Source organism: Mustela nigripes, chromosome 3 (assembly GCF_022355385.1).
Source record: "Mustela nigripes isolate SB6536 chromosome 3, MUSNIG.SB6536, whole genome shotgun sequence".
NCBI lineage: Eukaryota > Metazoa > Chordata > Mammalia > Carnivora > Mustelidae > Mustela > Mustela nigripes.
Window position 1 is genome coordinate 33146869 of NC_081559.1, and position 6201 is coordinate 33153069.

A 6201-nucleotide genomic window follows, 5' to 3' on the forward strand; every position below is an offset into this window, starting at 1 on the left:
AGAGACTTCAGAGGTCAGACATCTTATATAAATGTATCAGGTAACCCTGTGTATGAAAATAGATCATGGTGCCAAGTACAGTAAAACTGGAAAATTCACCAAAGGCATATAAATTCAATTAAAAAATGTTAACACACACACACACACACACACACACACACACACATACTCATGAAAGAAACCTGGAGTGAGAGATTGATTGAGCCAGTTTGGCCCAAAGTTTCATATTTAAGTTAACACAGGTTAAACCTCTGTCTTGGGGGAAATAAATTGATAACGAATGCTCTTCCCATGATCCAATCTTACTTCCTCCAAAATACAGCAAATACTCAACAATGCTATAATGGGCTATTTTTGTTAAATCAAGTTATACATTTGTTGACAAGGCTCAATGGGGAGGAATATTCATCTTTAAGTGAATTTCATGTATCATTCTGTGTTTTAAGTAAAACCATGTTGCATATATTAGTTGAGGCACTGTACAGAGAAACTCATTATTTTAAAACGTTAAATGCTATACCAATTTAAATTTCTTTATCTGCTTTTTTATGCAGTCAACTTGAAGCTTAAGAATTTAAAATCAGAAACCAGACTCAAGTTGCTACATTTTTAACTAGAAAGTATGATTTGAGAGAATAAGAGTGAATCATGTAAGAGTGGCAAGAGTAGTGATGTTCTAGAACCAAATACTTTGGAAAAATCCAAAATAAATGCCCAAAAGATATTACATGGAAAATAAAATATGCAAATGTTATACAGTGATTCAAAAGTATCTTCATTTAAAAAAATGACCTGTAGATACAAACTCTAATATGTACAAATACCAGGCACCCAGAACATCTACATACAAACGTAATGTTTTAAGAAGTTGGCTTCACATTTTTGTGAACCGTAGAAAATCTTGTAGCTATTGTTAAAAGTGAAAATTCCCAGGCCCACTCTGCATTTTCTAATTTCGTGGTATGAGGAAAAGTCCTGATAGTAGGGCTTTTTAGCAAGCATCCCTGGTAATTCTAAGAAACTTTGAGAAACACTGCTGAAAGGGAGTATTCGTTCCCCAAATAAAGAAACACCTTTCCTGTTTCTATATTTTTTAAAGGATATGCTTACTCCATAACCAAAATAATGAAAACACAAAATGTAAATTTCAAAATCTTCAGCCTTACCATGTTTTGGATTGTTTTGAATATAATGTTTGCATTTTTTAAAAATACCACTTAAAATTCTCTTAAATCGGTTTTCTTTTATAGCCTTATCGTTTATTAAAAGATCTAGCAGATTTTTCATCTATTTAAGTACCAGAAATATTTTAGTCTGCATGCTAGAATCTCTTTAAAAAATATGCCAACAAGGAACACTTCTGAACTTATGAAAAATGCTTACCATTCATTTCCCTTAGTGTGTGTGTGTGTGTGTGTGTGTGTATAAATATTTTATTTATTTATTTGAGAGAGAGAACAAGTACGCACCTAAGAGAACATGATTTGGGGAGGGGCAGAGGGAGAGGGACAAGCAGACCTCTCACTGAGCAGGGAGCACTAGGCCGGATCCCAGGACTCTGGGATCGTGACTTGAACCAAAGGCAGACACCGAACCAACTGAGCCACCCAGGCACTTCCTTGGTGGATTTCCACTGGAATGAGAATAGGTAATAAAATAGAGGAATTACCTGATTCCGAAATTCTCACTGGATATACCCCATGATACTTTGGAAATTAGCATTATACAGACTTCAGGGAAGACTGGTCTTTTCCCTCAAACAATGGATGCCAGAATTTTGACACAAACTTTCTCTCCTTAGAGTATCTCCCACACACAGAAGGCTCAGCAAGGCTAACCTTCTGTTGGAGGAATAGAGATGGGAAATCATGAATCACTTGAACTTCAATTACTGCCTGGAGCCTGTTGACTATGAGTAAGACTATAAACATGACGTTCTCACGCTACAGCAATGTGAAGTTTGTTAGGTGTCATAGTGCTCACAAAACATACATTAGCTATTGAAGAATGTCATGTTGTAGGGCTTTAAGACACTTTAGAAATCATCTAATTCTCTAAAGCCTCAATGACTTCATCTTACAGATCAGGTAAGTGAAACCCAAATTCATAGGAACCTCTAGGTCTCCTTGAGGGTAGGATTAACTGTTATCATCACAAGCCTGGGCATAACCCTTGGGATGTCAAAAGTATTAAATAAATCAAGTTAGGATCAATGATGAATCAATTAAATGTTGGATTTTCTAGCTCCCACATCCAATACCAGATCCAGAATGAGACAATTTGACACCAGAGTGACCTTTGGTTCTTCCGACAGGTAAGTGTGGACCCCCGGGGTATTTCAGTTGTTCTAGACAACTGCACATTGGGTCTGTTTTCCTATTTTCTTTTTTTTTTTTTTAAGATTTTATTTATTTATTTGTCAGACAGAGATCACAAGTAAGCAGAAAGACAGGCAGAGAGAGAGAGGGAAGCAGGCTCCCTGCTGAGCAGAGAGCCCAATGCAGGACTCAATCCCAGGACCCTGAGATCATGACCTAAGCCAAAGGCAGCAGCTTAATCCACTGAGCCACCCAGGCACCCCTGTTTTCCTCTTTTCTTTAGCAACACTGAACAGGATCAGTAACTTTTACTTTTTCCACTATAAAAATGGACAAAAGGCATTGCTGTTTTAATTTTTCTTTTTTTATTACTGGTACTGAGTAACATTTCTCATATTTACTGGGAAATGGTCTTTTGTCTATGAATTTGGAATGTACTTTTTTACTGTGTCCTATCTTTCAATGCTGCTGTTAAGAAATACTATTCATTCTGATGTTTGGTCTCTGTGTGAAACCTTTTTATCTTCGGAGACGTGTATGCTCTTTTCCTTCCCAGCATTCTGAAATTTCATTTCATGATTATGTATTTTGGAGAGGCTCTATTTTGAGCAATTGGTAAGGCCTCCAATCTGAAACCTTGTATATTCAGTGGTTGTGTCACTTATAAGTTATTCCTTTGAGCTTTGCGCAGTGGCAGTATTGTAGCCAATGAGGTTTATCCGAGGCGCGATTATTGCTAATTGGAAGTTATTCCTTTGATCGCCTTCCCTTGTCTCTGTTCCCTTCGACATTACATCCTGGGATTCCTCTGGTTTAGATCTCCCTCCTGGGCCAGTCTACACATTATCCTTCTCGCCTGTTTTCTCCCTACTTCTGGAAAATTTCTTCAACTGTATCTTCCAATCCTCCTTCCATTGGGTATTTCAACTTGGTGATGGTATTTTTAATTTCTAAGAAATCCTCTTTACTCTCTAAATGCTCTTTTTCTTAGAGCAACCTGTTCTTACTCTGTAGATACTGCATCTTCTCTTAGCCATCTGAAGATACTGATGGCTCTTTTCAAAGTACCTTTTCACCGTGCCTTCCAAGTAGCTTTTCCCTGTTTGTCTTGGTTTCTCATATTATATGCTTTGCTCTTCAGCTGTTAGAACATGAAACCCAAAAAGCAGGTTGGAAACCGTGAGTGCTTGTGTGAGACTTGTCAACCATGGTCTTCACTTTGAGAGAGGCTGGCTGGACCGTTTATTGGGGAAAACCCCTGACATCAATACCTTTGTGTCTTTTCTCTCAGCTGGTACGTTTCCCTGTCTGGAGGAGTCCAGTCTATCCTGCCCTCAGGATGTCAGTCTGGCTGCCAACATTCTTGGAACCCCTTTGGGGAAGAAAGCTAAAGTCTCACACCTGTTGTATCAATTTGCATTTACCTCCCCTGTTCTCAGCAAAGCAGCCCCACATTCAACTTCTTCTGGTACCTTCTATTTTGTTCTCTGCAGGAAAGCAAACAACTCTAGTCCAGTTTGGGGGGCTGGGAGAGAGCCAGTAAAAAGGCTCTGTGGAGACTAGGGAGGGCATTATTGGAGTCCTAATTTCTTAAACATACTAGGAACTGATCCTCTCTGGCTTTTAGCTTCACTTTTTCATCCACTTTTATAGGTTCCTGATATGTCCAGTTCCTGAGACTTTAAAACGTCTGTAGTGTGAATCAGATTGCTTCTTGATTCTCTCTCTTCCAGATTAGTATTTCAAGAAGCTGCTCAGTCAGCTGCCGTTTTCCATCTGCTTTATGATCCTAACACAGGCCATTCCTTTCTCTGCCCTATAGTCTTGAGGAACTGCAAAAATCAAACAAAGAAAAACACATTTACTCTCATTTTTGTAGCATTTCAGGAGGGAGTGAAGGTTAAATATGTGTGTCCAACCTGTATCTTTAACAGTGGTCTTCATTTATTCTCAGATGAACCTGAGAACCAGTTTGTTTTGCTAAAAACGTATCTGTCATTAATCTACTCATTCCCACCAAGAGTCAGACTCTTCATTTTATCCATTACTTCTACTTCATTTTATTTATCAATTAATTTCTAGTTTTATGTTTATTATTTTCTTTTCCTTCTTTTTTGTTTTCTGGTTATTTTTATTATGTGCTTGAATTGAATGCTTTGTCTCTGATTAAATAATAGAAGCATCAAATCCTGAATTTTCTTCAGTGGCCAAATTCTTCAGCTGTTCAATATCTAATATTCCCATTGCTGTTCGATTTTAAGGAGCTTGTAAATTCAATTTTTATTTTCTTGCTGATAGGACTTATTTAGAAGAGCAGTCTTAAGTTTCCAAATGGGATTAATTTTGTTATCTTTTCAATTATTAATGTTTAACCTTGTTTCACTGAACGTGAGAGAAAGTAGAACTATAAAATTTTACTAAGATTATTTTTATATTATGCTGTTTAAAATTTTTTTTTGCCTTTAAGCTTTGTAACTCCCTTATGAAAACTCTTCAGTTTTAACTGTCAAGATTATGTAGCATAATGGACATAACGTTTTTGTTTTTTTCTTAAGATTTTATTTATTTATTTGACAGACAGAGATCACAAGTAGGCTGAGAGGCAGGCAGAGATAGAAGGGGAAGCAGGCTCCCTGCTGAGCAGAAAGCCCAATGTGGGGCCCAATCCCAGGACCCTGGGATCATGACCTGAGCTGAAGGCAGAGGCTTTAACCCACTGAGCCACCCAGGCACCCCTGGACATAATGTTTTAAAAAATATTTACATGGTTTTCCCTTCTGCCTTTCCACACATGTAAGCCCAAGGTGTTCATCTGCCACCAAAGAGATGTTGGAACATGAGAATTACTAAAATTCATTTGTGGAGAAGAAATGTAATGATGAACAAAGAGTTTTCAGTTTCTGACATTTAAATGGCATTTTGCAAGAAGACAATAGACAAATATGCTTGAAAGTCTGTTGGAAACAAAGACATGTCTAAATTCCTTTGCTTCTACTTAATATATCAAATACTAGGTTGTGACCACAAAGCAGTAATTCTAAAGTTTATAGAAAATACTTTTGTCCACCAGGAGGGATTAGCCAAGAAATTATAACCAGCAAGGTGGCAGATGTTAAGCAGAGAAGTAAAAGAAGAGTCCGTCCGTTCTATTCCTGAGGGGGGACATTTGGAAGAGCAGGACGAAGAGGCCAGGGGGCACTGGGACCTAGGAGAAGGGAGTCAAATGTGTGTCTGATTTTGCTCAGAGCCTTGGCTTCAGGGAAAGATGCTAAGATAGTGATGCCTCCCCCCACCATGGTAGAAGGAGCCTGAGGCTCAGGGTGGCTCTGCTCTAAGGAGGGCGGGCCAGGTGGTTACAAAACAAGAGTGTCTAAATCTGTGGCCTTCATCCTTGTTCATAAGCCAAGGGATGGGGGATGCCGAACTGAGAAGCAGCAGGCAGGGGGCAGGCTCTGGGTGGATTGCTGAGCTAAACTGAAGGGATGAGGGCCCACCAGTCCTCAGGGAACGCTCGGAAAAGGCTTCCTCAGAAATTTGCCAGTGTAGCTCTACACTGCATTTGGCATTTGGTATTGCAACTGAGAATTAAAAAAAAAAATTTTTTTTTAAGATTTTATTTATTTGACAGAAAGACTGAGATCACAAGTAGGCAGAGAGGCAGGCGGAGAGAGGGGGAAGCAGGCTCCCCGCTGAGCAGAGAGCCCAATGCTGAGCTCAATCCCAGGACCCTGGGATCATGACCTGAGCCGAAGGCAGAGCCACTGAGCCACCCAGGAGCCCCCAACTGAGAATTTTGATGGGAGTCTGATTCTCTTTCCTTTACAGGCAAACTGTATTTTGTATCTATTTTGGAAAATGCTTATTTTATCCTTAGAAATCAAAT

The 6201-nt window shown here is 38.9% G+C and overlaps 1 pseudogene; it reads left to right on the plus strand.

Annotated features, from left to right (window-relative positions):
• Positions 1–2997: 2997 nt before the first annotated feature.
• Positions 2998–3082, plus strand: LOC132014656 (U4 spliceosomal RNA; annotated as a pseudogene).
• Positions 3083–6201: the final 3119 nt, after the last annotated feature.